General features: G+C 42.1%; 1 long non-coding RNA gene across 1 annotated transcript; it reads right to left on the reverse strand.

Annotated features, from left to right (window-relative positions):
- Window positions 1-461: 461 nt before the first annotated feature.
- LOC121064185 lies at window positions 462-11500 on the reverse strand. The gene is made up of 4 exons (XR_005816395.1): window positions 11452-11500; window positions 4256-4353; window positions 1507-1642; window positions 462-866 (listed from the first exon to the last, which is right to left on the reverse strand). It is a non-coding gene; the product is annotated as an uncharacterized LOC121064185 (long non-coding RNA).
- Window positions 11501-12955: the final 1455 nt, after the last annotated feature.

Below are 12955 nucleotides of genomic sequence, written 5' to 3' on the forward strand. Positions count from 1 at the left end.
AAAGGAAAGGAAAGAGAAAAAGAGAGAAGGAAAGAGAAGGAGAAGAGAAGAGAAGAGAAGAAAGAGAGAGAAAGAGAGAGGAAGAGAAGAGGAAGAGAAAGAAGAGAGAAGAGAAGAAAGGAAGAGAAGAAGAGAAGAGAAAAAGAAAAAGAAAGAAAAAGAAAAAAAAGAAAAAAAAAAAAAAAAAAAAAAAAAAAAAAAAAGAAAAAAAAAAAAAAAAAGGAAAAGGAAAAGGAAGAAAAAAGGAAAAAAAGGAAAGGAAGAAAAGAAAAAAAGGAAAAAAAGAAAAAAGGAAAAGAAAAGAAAAGAAAGAAAAGAAAGAAAAGAAAGAAAAAGAAAAAGAAAGAAAAGAAAAGAGAAAAGAAGAGAAAAGAAAGAGAGCAAAGAAGAAAAGAAAAGAAAAGAAAAGAAAAAGAAAAGAAAAGAAAAGAAAAGAAAGGAAAGAATAAAAAAAGCTGGGTTTCTAGGAAGCACAGCCTCCCTTTATGTACATTTCAGGGAACTCAACCTCAGCATTGGCACAGAATTATAGCACTCTAAGTCTGCCTAGCTTTTCCTGCATGGCCTTCCCAATTCCTGGCTGTCACATATTTCAGGAGACCATGTGTAATGCACATCCAGTGCCCTGCCGAATCACAGGGTATGCTCTCTAGAGCTGGTCTCCAACATAGAAGTGATGCATTTCAAAGGTGGAGATGTCCCCCAGCTTTCCAGCACCCCAGTCAGCTTGCTGCTGGTCTCCACAGGGGTGCACAGGCATTTAGGATCAGCATCTCCTTGCTGGAACTTCCTTGATGGACTTCATGTCCCTGATGTGGGACAGTTTGCCATTCAGCCTGAAGTCCTTGTGAAAACTAAAGCGGCGTCTGTAAAGAAAGAAAGAGCTTAATAAAACAGTCTTGGAACAAATTTATAAAAATGAAAAGGAAACTGTATCTCTCTGCTAACTGCATCCTGGCTTGGCTCCAGTTGCTGCTCTCTTTGTTTTATCCAGCTGAAAGTGCTGTCAGGACCTGTTGCAGCTCCAAGAGCCTCAGCCAGAGCCCTAAGAGTCTGGAAAGCCTGAGCAGTTTTGTTGAACTCAAACATTAATGGCTTGCCAGCTCCTTTGGCAAGGCACAAAATAGGATGCTGCCCTGGGGAAGCTCCCGTTCCTACAGACCCATTCTCTCTTTGCGGGTTGTTCATGTGCAGTCACCCCTTAAAGGGTTACTTGCGGCTAATAAAATGAGTCTTTAATTGAGAAAGCCATTTTTAATATGCAATCTGTGGGATTGTTATCTCCTACACCCTGCCTTCAGAAATGCTGCTATCTCCCGGTCGCAGCCATCACCACTTCTGTGGCCAGTGCACACCACATTTTCCTGAACTTGAACACAGAATAAGGACCTGGTGCTGGGCTTTAACACTTTCATTGCTGAGACCATGGAGTTGTGGCATGCCGGCACCAAAGGCATGCAAATCTTCAGCACGTGCATAGGTTAGGCATTTATTCATTTCCCATACCAAATGTTGAGTTGGATAATTCCACATCTCTTTTGAGGCTCGTCTTCTCTCTGTCACAGCAGGATGTCATGTCACCATGCAACACGTCAGAAAGCCACATCTGGACTGCAGCCTCCCAGGGCCTGCTCCAAGTGCACTGAGAAGAAAGACTCAAATGTACTTCATATTGAAGGTTTGTAATCTCACGCGTGGCAGTTGTTACAAGACATAATGAAGCACAGGCATTGCCTCCCTTGCCTGACATCAGCAGTTTTATGTTTGCTTTTGGTGAGAACAGCAAGGGCTTTCTCAAGGAGATGTTCTGTCAGCTCTGTTACAGGATTTGATAAGAAGTAAATGGTAAATGTCACTTGCATCCTTCCTTACATGCCAGCTGAAACTCAGCTTGATACTTCAGACTTCCACTTTTAAAAGCACGTTGCTTGACCATTTCAACAATTTAGATAAGCTGGAAAAATGCAGCAAGGACACACACCCGCCTTCTGGTAATGAATTTGCTTCAAGATACTTGATGATATATGGAGAGCAGCAGCTAAATCTAGCAATGACTTATGCTGAAAGCCACCATGAGTGATGAAGAGCACTCACAACCGTATATCACATTTAAAAGTAGGACTGAGAGGTGCTGGGGAGCCAGTGAGTAAAATGTTGGCATTTTGCTTTAAGAACCATGATTTGAGTGGAAGATGTTGCCTTAATAAAATATGCTTTGTACCTACCCTTAGTAAATCACAGAGCAATCGACAGTCTATACAGGAGAGGAAGGCTAGAGCTCAGCTTGCTAGCAGACTGAATTACTTCTCACTACAGATTTGAGGTTATTGGCAGACAGCCCATGTTGCCATTTAGTCCTCATAGCAAGCATGTTTTAAAAAATATTTTCCATATAGACAGACACACTGTAGCCACTGAGACTCCAGAGAGCTGCCACAGAAGCCCTACTGCCCTTTAGAGGCTCTGGTTTGATTTCCAGGTAATGCAAATCAAATCAGAAATTGCAGTTTTATCTTTGCCAAAAACTGCTAGGTGTCCACACCGCAAATCACAAAAAGAAGAGAGAAATGTTCACAAAGAATGAGGAGAAGCACTTGGCTGTTTCTCCTCCCAAGGGCTACAAGCTTGTCCTCCTCTTGGAAGAACAGGAGCATTTCTGACAAAGAGCTGCGCTCTGACCCCTCTAGGGCCCAACATTTTTGCCATGGGCAACAGTGCACAATCACAGTATCTGAATCCCAATCTGAGCACAGGGACAAGGCAAAAGTGTGAAATTGCATAACCGTGCCATGCAATAGCCTGCTAAATCTTTCTAATAACCAGTGACCAGTCACATTCCCAGACTGGCATCTTTGTTCTTTACTGCTGCTCTTGCAAGTACTGATCTGTAACTATGAAATCATATGTTCAGAAAAAGCTGACAATCTGGAAAGGTAAGTGCACTCTGAACAGACCCCTTTACCCGTGGTAGGGTTTGAAGTGAAAAATGAGTAAACTTGAATGCATTATGTATGTAAGAAACATGTAAACTCTAGGGAGAACAAATAACAGTGAGTGAACCCCATCTACCCTCAGATCCATTCCTGCTTGTGGTTTGCTGATTGTTGTGTTGTGGTTTTTTTTTTTGGCTTTTGGTTTTATTTTTAAGGACTGAGTAGACACATCCTAAATCATCAATCCTTGCTGGGCCTGAAAGGCAGAAGGATGGGACAAGCATTTGCAGGGCTGACCTTTCCATGACAATTGATCAGCATATGTCTAGAAACAAAGCAGGCAGGCTGGCATGAAGCTGGGCGATCCCATTGCCTCTCACACTCCTGGGATTTGCTGTGAATAGAAATTACTGGGTCTTTATCAGAATAATGTCTTCAACTGTAATGGGGGAACATTTGGTAGCTGTAGTGTTTGCTGGTACTCTATTACTATGTTTCTTCTTGTTGTCCTTCTCCCTTTGGGGTTTTAAACAAGAATATATACATATTTAAATGTCTGTTAGGTTGCTACTAAAGTAAACAACAAGACACTTCTAAAAAACTCACGTGAATTTATTTATTAAGATACCTTCTTCACCTTTCTCCTCAAAGAGTAGAAGCTGTCCATGGCCTACACAGATATGCTCACATATAAGGTATTTTTAGCAATGTATTATGTCTGCATGTTAGTCCCCCTTTACAGACACCCTTAGGCTATTGTTTTTTTTATTTTTTGTGTGATCAAACTAGAATTGCACCAACTTCTGGGTGACTAATTGATGCAAATTATACTGACATAGCTGGTGATTTTCCTGCTTTTAATTAGCATCCATTTCAATGCAAAAGTCATTAAAAAAAGAAAAAAAAAAAAAAAAAAGGAAGAACTAAGTAAAAAAAAATGCTATTTATTGTGGTTTTGGCTAGGCTGAGTCCACTAATGCTTTTAAATTGCCTTTTAAATTATTTTCTTTTAAACACCTCAGCCAAAATTCAAAGTCCCGTGTTTTAACATTACTGTGTCATTTTATTTTGGGGTCTTTTTCAAAACTGTTACTGGACAAGAATTTGCACAACTGCAAGAAATATGGTGGTGTCCATGCTCAGGATGGGGGAGAGGGAGGAAGGGAGAGAGGCAGGGATAGAAGGAGGAAGGGAGGTGAGGAGACAAGGTGTTTTAGTACAGAAGGCCAACATTTCAGCATTCAGCTCTACAGTTAGTCAGAACTTCCTTCTCTAATTGTGTTTTTTCATGTGTTATTAAAAGAAGATCCAGAAAAAGGTACCTGTTTTATCTTGGAAAACTCTCTCTCCTCTTTCCTTACTCAAAGACTTTTCCTTTGAAGTTCACACACTGCGTGCCAATACATGAGTGTCTTCTAATCTAATGTTAACAGGAGAAAAAAAAAAAAAAGATCCTAAATCTCAATGATGCAAACATGATTCCTCTGGAAAAACAGGCATCCTCATAACTGTAACTTCCATCAGGCTCCTATTGTCCCCACTTACTCTGCTACTTCTTTAACCACAGTAATAGACTTGTGACTAACATAAAATTTTAAGAGGTCTGGAGCAGGGATCACAGCATTTTGCTGGAGCTAGGACATGATTACAACATTCAAAGATGTGATACGTTAATAAAAATAAATTAATCTGCTATAATGCAAGGAATATCTTGAAATGTCTTTATTAACTCCACCGGGATTATATAAACCGCTCAGGTGCTTAGGAAAGTCTTGCATTGTGCTATAATTTATGCTACTGCGCTAAGGAGAGTAGACCTGGTACCAGCCTGCTTATCTATCCATGAATAGGTGAAGGATTAAACATTATCAGTGTATTCATAGACTTGCCTGGAGAGAACAAGAGCAAATGTACCATCAATAAAGACAACCTTGTTAAAATAAAAAACATTGGATTTCTAAAGCCTGTTGCAAAGTATGTCGAGTAGTCTCAGCTCTCAGCATTGCATGCCCCTGAACAGAGGAAGCAAATCTCCACAGAGGCTCCCAAAGTGAAATGCTGGTGTGAGCTGAGAGAAGAGGGCATCTGCAAGGAGCCCGTTCTGCTGGTCGCTTCTGCAGGCAGCTGGGCTGGAGCATCCCCTTTCCATGGGAGGGGAGCAGACAGCAGGCCTGTGCCTAGGAAGGGCAAAAGAGAGGACGAGACAGTGGGTAGTGTCAGTCTACTTGCCTCTTGGACATTTCTGAGATTTGGTGGCAAGAAATCAAACAGGGCTGCTCAGTGAAGGCCCTTCAAGGGGATTTGCACCAGAACTGCATGGCTATCAACATCTCTGTGGCTTAAGAAATTATTTTTATTGTACTGTTTAAACTCCTCCCTGTTTTGTCACCCAAGAATGAAGGCAGCCCCTTGCAAGACACTGCCTGTCCTCTTGTGACCACATGCTGTTAACACTTGCAACAACCCATGTTTGGATTCAAGATCCTAGGGGACAGCTATAATCAAAGCTTCTTTAGGCTGCTTCTTTGTTTAGGCCTTTTATATGTGACAGCAACCTGTGCTTTTATAACTGTATTATAAACTAATTGCTGCAACCAGAGAAACTTGAAGGACAGGGGGATGAGTTAATATTAAGGCTTGCTGATCAAACACAGAGCATTATATCTGTGTACACAAATTCTCATGTCTTGCTCGCCAGGTACAAATAGGTATTTGGAAACAAAGTTTTATTCCACACAGAAAAAGACTTGTTTTATCTGAATAGTGTCACTTAATGCTGACACCAGAAAGTCAGAAACCTGCACATCAGCAGGTTCCTTTTATAATCCCTTGAGGTTCTACCTCAGCTGTACTCTGCCCAGCTTGAATGTCTATTTGCCTCATCACAAATGATTGCTGATTTATTGTCAAGGGTAAAATTACCTACTCTAAATCCCCATTAATTACCTCACTTACAAAAAATTATGACCAAAAATCCCTCAATCCTAAACTGAAGCTAAGGCAAATTATATCAAGAAAAGCTATATTAGCATAACACTAAGAATTTGACCTGAGATTGCAAGAGTAAAGAATTTCAAGGGTAAATCTGGAATTCCCATCTAACAGCATCTCCTTTCTGCATCCTATAAGCACAGAGACTTTACACAACAAAAATATACTACCAATTGTTTGGAGACCCATGAGCTACATCAATACAAGGAAACTGAGCAGGGCTATGGCCTGTGCTCAAGCACCACTTATGAATGTCTTCAGTATTTAGATGTTAGCACACTCCCAGGTATGGTTTAGGTTCATGCCTGTTAGCACTGTGCCACACAACATCCCAAAACAGCACAGAGCTGTAGCTGCTTCCATTCAGCTGCATGGACAAGGCCACTTGCTCCGTGGGAGAAGAAAATGCAGCAGCACAGGAGCAGGTGGTGCTGGTTCACATCTCTCAGTGCGAAAGAACTTGCTCCTGTCTGCTTTGCTTCCTAAAACAAGCATAGCTAGTTAGTATTTTTATAGTGGTAAACCCCAAGACAATACTTCATTTTTTGGAATCAAGATTTCTTTGCATTTTCCTCCCTTCTGTCCTTTTTGCTTTGGATTGAGTCATATCCTCAGTGCACTCTTCCACTCTCCTTGGCACATCAAGAAACTTAGCCAAGTCTAACTGTGCTCAGATCAAGCACAGTTCCTCAAGGGAACAACACAACCCAAATAAAGTTAAATGTAGGGATTAAGATGAACAGGGGAGGATGTGATTAACACAAGCAATTAACACAAATTCTCCTGTGTGGAATAAGACGTGTGGAATAATACTGCATCCACGGTAAATTCTGATTAAGTTAGTCATTTTATCATGGATGAAAGTACAGATAACCTATGGCAGTCCCCTTTTGTAAAAAGGGGGTGGGGAGCAAGAAACATGTAATTTCCTATTAAAAAAATTATCAGCCCCATCATGGGAATTCAGCTAGCGTTGTGTGTGGAGCACCCAGAGCTGTGGCACAGTCCTTAATGCAGATCTCTGCCTCCAGGATCTGCATCCATTTAGAGATGACTAAAATAATCTTTTTGCCAAGGCATTCACAGAATTTCTCCTGAAGTAGGGGAATGATGAAGCACAGGAATTTAGGAAAAAGAAGAGCCAGCTCTGGATGTCTTTGTGGATGCTCTCAGTCCCCTTTCACTTTCCCATTCTCCATTGCTTTGTGCAACTGCCCCATCCATCCTTCTAGACTATTCCTCCAAATTCCTGGTTCTGCTGTTCTCCCTGCTCTCAGTGTCAGTTTTCTTCTTCTCTTCCTAGTTCTGACTGTCCTCATCCCCTCATCCAGCTGCCTGTTCCCTGTGAAGTTCATGGTCTCACATCAGCATGGAACCCCAGTGCTAACCTGAAAACGTGTGTGTGCGTGCATCAACTGCATGTAGTCCTGCAGCCTGAATAGGATTAAATGTTTCCACAATTGATAAAATGTATTTTCTCTCTTTAGTAAAAGTTGAGGAGACATAATTTTATTTCTTTCCTCATTTACTCTTACAAAAAGGTATGATGGTGTTGCTCCAGGGCTTTTAAAATGACACTTATCTCCTTGAAAAAATAGCCCTGTAATTGCAAGTTCCTGAAGAGCCTCCCCACACCCACCAACTCACAGACTCAAAATGAGCAAGGCCCTTCCTGCCTGAGAAGGGGTTGCTTCAGAGGTTTCCACAGTGGGATGGAGGTGACAGCAGGCTCCAAGAGAGCAAGATTCATTTTTCAGCCCACATTGAAGGGGGCCCTGCACAAGGACCATTTCCAAGGTATGACAGCTCCTGCCCAGTCAGCTGCTTTCTGTCTCACAATATTTCAGCTATGCAAAACACACTGATAACACTTACAATTGATGCCATTCCCCGAGTTTTTTACAGGGTTAGCCATATTTATCCCTGTGAACTGTGATCTTATTAAAACCCGACTGAATTAGGAAATACCTTGAGCACACGTGCTCTTAGAGCAAGTCTGTTCAGAAGGTTTGAAGGGCGGAGAAAGCCAGGTAAATACTCTTTTATGAAAGCGTATAAAGGTATCAAAGGGGGATAGGGTTGTTTTTCTGCTCCTTTTGTTTGAACAAAATCTCTGTTTGGCATCTATATTGTATGTGTTTGTTTGTTTGACGATAGTCTGCCATATGGCTTTTCTCTTTTTTCCTGACTGCAGCTCTATGTTCTCTAAGAAGCATAAATCAGAATGACAGGTGAAATAACAAGACTTTTGTCAAAAATATATGCACCGCTAGGGTTTTAAGAGCATGTTCATATAGCGTGTATACTTCGTGTTTTGGGAGAGTTTGGAGAGAGATGAATTCACTTCCACCCCTTCCACTGCATTGCCATCCTCCACCCTAGCATGGCAAGCCCTGTCTCTGCACCCAGGTGCATTTTCTTTCTTTTTTTGCTTCCTTTCCTTCCAAAATGTTACTCTTTTAGATACATGACCAAAACACCAACTTTCTACTCCACGCAAAAAAAAAAAAAAAAAAGACTGTTCAAAGTGTACATCAAAATCATACTCCTTCCTTTGTGAGGGGGGGTGGTTGGTTGGCTTGATCTCTGCCATTTCTGCCATTTCCCTCAAAATAAGCCAACTTTGCTTTCCCAGCCATTCCTCCTTAAGACAATAGCTTAAAATATTTACTTCAATGAAGCCTGAACACCTGCCTTGTTTCAAAAACCTCTCAGTGCTTTAGCTGAAGCAGATGTCGTTCAGTCAGACCTGTGGGAATTGTACTGTTTCTAGTAATTTTTGTCATCTAGATTCTCCCTTTAAAAAAAAAAATCCCCTTAATCAGTATATCACTGGGTCTCAAAAAGCGTTACAAGAGGCTGCTGAAAAGAAAACAGAGCACAACATCTGTAGGCTGCAGAGTCTGCTCTGCCCAGCCTCCTCCCTGGGCTGGAGGCAGCTGTGAATCTTGCTGACTCAGACCCACCATGCTTTCCGAGGAGTAAAATATGACTAAAAAGTGCTAAAGTAAGTGTTCATCTATAATTAAAATTTGCCAGCTATGTCTAAATGAGTTCAAAACACCTTTTCCATAAAACACTTTTCCTATAAAATTAGGTATTTTTTTTCAGATCAAAGAATGCTTTTTTTTTTTATAAACGAGGACAAAATTATCTGTCACAGCACATCTTACAAAAGACAACGATTAAATTGCTTCAGTTTCTAACCTGATTCTTTTGACTTCTGAGAAGCTCTTCCCAGTCCTCTGCCCTTTGCGGGGTTTCCCTGCTGTGTACAGACCCTGGGGACAGATCCTGTAAGCACGGCACAGCTGCATTCAGAGGGTGACCACAGGATGTTGTCCCTGTGACCACCTGAGAGAAAGCAGCAGATCAAACCAGTAGTTGTCTTGTATCCATCTTCTGGAACATTTATATTGAAAAGAAAGTCTATGTTCAGAAAACACCAAAGCACGACATCCCTGCTCCTTTAGAGCTCACTCATCCAATTCCCTCAGTTTCCAGCATTGCAGTAAAAGCTCTTCCCTACAGCCACCACACTCACAGAGCTGCTGGGCAAAGATGAGGGCCCAGCACAGCAGGTTTGCTTCATTTGCACCAATGCAGCAACCACCAAAGACTAGACTTCAAGCTGAGAGATATTTCTGGAGAGATTTCAGAGAGGCTGCTGTGCAAGGTGATTTCCAGGTCTCTCTGGTGTGACTGTACAAGCCAGCTAGCTTTCCAGGCATGTTTTGTAAAATAATTCGAATTTCTACTGACCTCCAGCATTACAAACAATTTCCTCTATTTCGTCATATCTACCATGTGCTAACCAGCATCAGAAGCATGCAAATGATTACAGAGGGAATTTCTGTCCTGTTGGTGTCACTTCAGCACAGTTGGAACAAAATCCCAATGTAAACATTTTCCCAGGTGTCCAAGAAGCTATGTTAAGAATATGGCTTATATAATATATACAAATTATATATAATACAAATAAAAATTATAGTTCAGTTTTCTTTCAAGTGTGACAGACTTTTTATAATTTTTCTTACTGCTCATTACTGACCCAAAACTCAGGCCAGACTAAAATATCAAGAGACAGGCCCATATGGCAAACATTTGCAGTCATGCTAAGCATTAAATGGATGGATGAGCAGATGAAAAAAAAAAGGATAGCTGAAGATTCTAATGCTGAAAAAGGCATTAGGCATGTCCTCTGGGTTGAGAGGAGGGAGGAACACTACAAAAAGGGTGACTTAAGAGTGGGAGTCAAGGGCTGAGCTGGGACCTTCTCATCTACCTTCTGTTTTTTTCATGAAAAAGAGGGATCTGGGGGAGTGGCTGTGTGAAAAAGCAGGGCAGCTGAACAGAGGCACCAGATGCTAGATCTGCCTCAAAGGGCAGGGTTGGAGAAGCAAGTCTCCCTCCCCAGACAGTCAGCCAGTAGGTCCTGAGAACACAAAAGATCCCACCTTGCCCAGCTGCAGCCGAGCTGCCAGCACAGGGTCACGCAGAAAACAGGATCCACAGAACATGCTCAGATTTGTTCACCTCTCAACAGCGAGGGCCCTAAGGGACTTAAAATGATTAAGCTAAGGTTCTGGGGTTTTTTCATTCATTTGCATCATGATCCGTTTCTCCATGCTTCATGGCAATGATGAAGTGTTTGTCCAGTAAGACAGCCTAGTTCGTGTGAACTCTTACAAAACCATGATCATATTTGCTTATTGGGATGGCTTGTAAAGACAACATAATGGAATAATAAATCCTCCTCTCCCTTCACTGAGGACCTTTTTTTTTTTTTTTTTTCTGAAGTTAAATAATTTGGTGGGTTGTGGCAGTGCACAATTTACCCTTTCAGGATGTGAGTTGCAATCAAAGTAGTTCAGTCCCCGAGCCCCAATTACAGCAGGCACCATTGCAGTGCTTGGCGCCCAGCCCGTGATTTGTTGGTGCATCTGAATCTCCCACATGTGTTCAGTGCTTCCGTACATAAAACTTTATATATTTCTACACTCCTTCCAGGAGTCATATATTATTTACATCAACTGTATTGCAAACATAACAGAAGTGCAGTACAGTTTTCTCTGGAGTTCAGTTGGCTTTTCATGTTTCCTATGCCTGAAAATACATTACACATTCCTGCTTCATCCTGTATCTGCACTTTACCAACTACACAGCCTCTTTTATGCAGAGCAGTACTCCCCCCCTACAAGTAGGTGAAAGTTTGTTTACTCACAAAGCACAGGACGGCTTCTAAGATAGCAAATCTGAAAAAGCTGCTGTAATGGCAGCGAGAAACAAGAGAAGGGCCTGGGTAGTAGTATTTCCTCCTCTGAAGAGGAGTGGGTCTGCCTAGAAGTGAAGTAGAACTGAAAAAAAAGGAGAAGATCACAAGGTGGGATCACAAGGAAGGGAAGCAGCTGAAAGTGTCTGTGGGGTTATGGTAGCTGGTAGGAGCAGCGGGGAAGGTCAGCATGGAGGAAGAGGAGGAAGGCAGCCCCTTAGTGTCCCTGCCTGCATGGCCAGGCTGCAGACTAACCCTCCTGCAACTGCCCCAGGCTCTGGGAAATCACTTTGTGGCTTTTGAAGTCTTTGTTCTCAGAGGGGTCTTTTGTTTCTTCAGATACTGATCCGCTTTCAAGCCGTGCTGGGCAAACACAAGAGGGAAAATATCATCTGGGGGAGGAGTGGGATATTGCAGAAAGTAACATTTCTAGAGCACACATTAGAACCAGATGTTCCACTCAAAAGTATTTGTGGTCAGGGACTATGCTGAGAAACTAACTGCTATAAAGGGGGGGGGGGGGGGGGGGGGGAAGGAATTAAAGCACACTGAATACAAGAAAAAGTTACAACAAGGGTAAAAAACAATGAATAAGGATATATTAGGTGTTTTGCACTGACAGCTGTAATTGCAGGTTAGTGTCCAGGAAAGGAAAGGGCTTTATCCAGCTCCTGTCTTTTCCACAAATGTGCTGCTGGACTTTGACCAAAACCATGGAGGCTTCGGCCCAGTGTTGAATAAGGACTTCAGGGCTTTGCCACACTGAGGGGTTTTATTTTCCTCTCTCACTGTGCCTTAGTCATAGGGGTGGATGCAGCCCAGTCATGGCCAGCTCCGGGGCAGCTGGCAGGGAGGGGTGGTCATGGCAAGGCACTTTATGGCCATTTCTGTACACACAGAGCGCGAGGAGGACAAGGAGGAAGGTGGGTCTCGGTCCCTCTAGGCCCTTCCCAGCCCAGAAGAGCTGGAGGTTTCACCCTGAACATCATTTTGAACATAAACTGATGGCCCCATCTTCTGTGAATTTGCCCCATCAGCTTTTGTGCCCATATATTATTTTGGTCTCTGTAATATCCTGTGGCCATGAGTTGTACAACTTCGTCATGTGCTGGGTGATGAAGTGCTGATTTTTCAACGCCCAGCTGATTATTTCATCAGCCCTTATTCTTACATTGTCAGGAATGATAATTAATCTCTTTTCCTCAACTACCTATTACCATTCATGATGTTATCAGGCTTCATCTCTTCGGCAGGCTGAAAATACCCAGCGTATTTCACCTTCGCTCACACAAAAGCCACTTGATTCAGGAAGCCTGCTTACTCCTTATCTGGGCCACTTGCAGCTCTCCATCCTGAGTTGAGTAGATGAGGTCACTGAATAATATTGAGGATGCAGATGTACCACGAATTCATATGGAAGCATCCCTTTTTTTTTTTTTTCTTGTTTGTTTGTTTGCTCTCTATTCTTCTCCTAATAATTCCTAATAATCCTTTTGACCGCCACTGAGCAATGAACTGATTTTCACAGGGACTTATCGGTAGTGACTCCCAAATCTCTTTCCTGAATGCTAAAAGCTAATTTAGAAACTGTCATTCCATATGTGCAGCTAGGGTGCTTTTTCTCTATATGCATCACATTGCATTTATTGACATTGAATTTCTTCTGTCATTCAATTGCCCAGTCACTAAGCATTGTGAGACCCTTCTGCAAAGGTGAAAATGAGAAAATTGATAGTGAAACCTGGCCAATTTCATGTTA

The sequence above is a fragment of the Cygnus olor genome, chromosome 1 (assembly GCF_009769625.2).
Source record: "Cygnus olor isolate bCygOlo1 chromosome 1, bCygOlo1.pri.v2, whole genome shotgun sequence".
NCBI lineage: Eukaryota > Metazoa > Chordata > Aves > Anseriformes > Anatidae > Cygnus > Cygnus olor.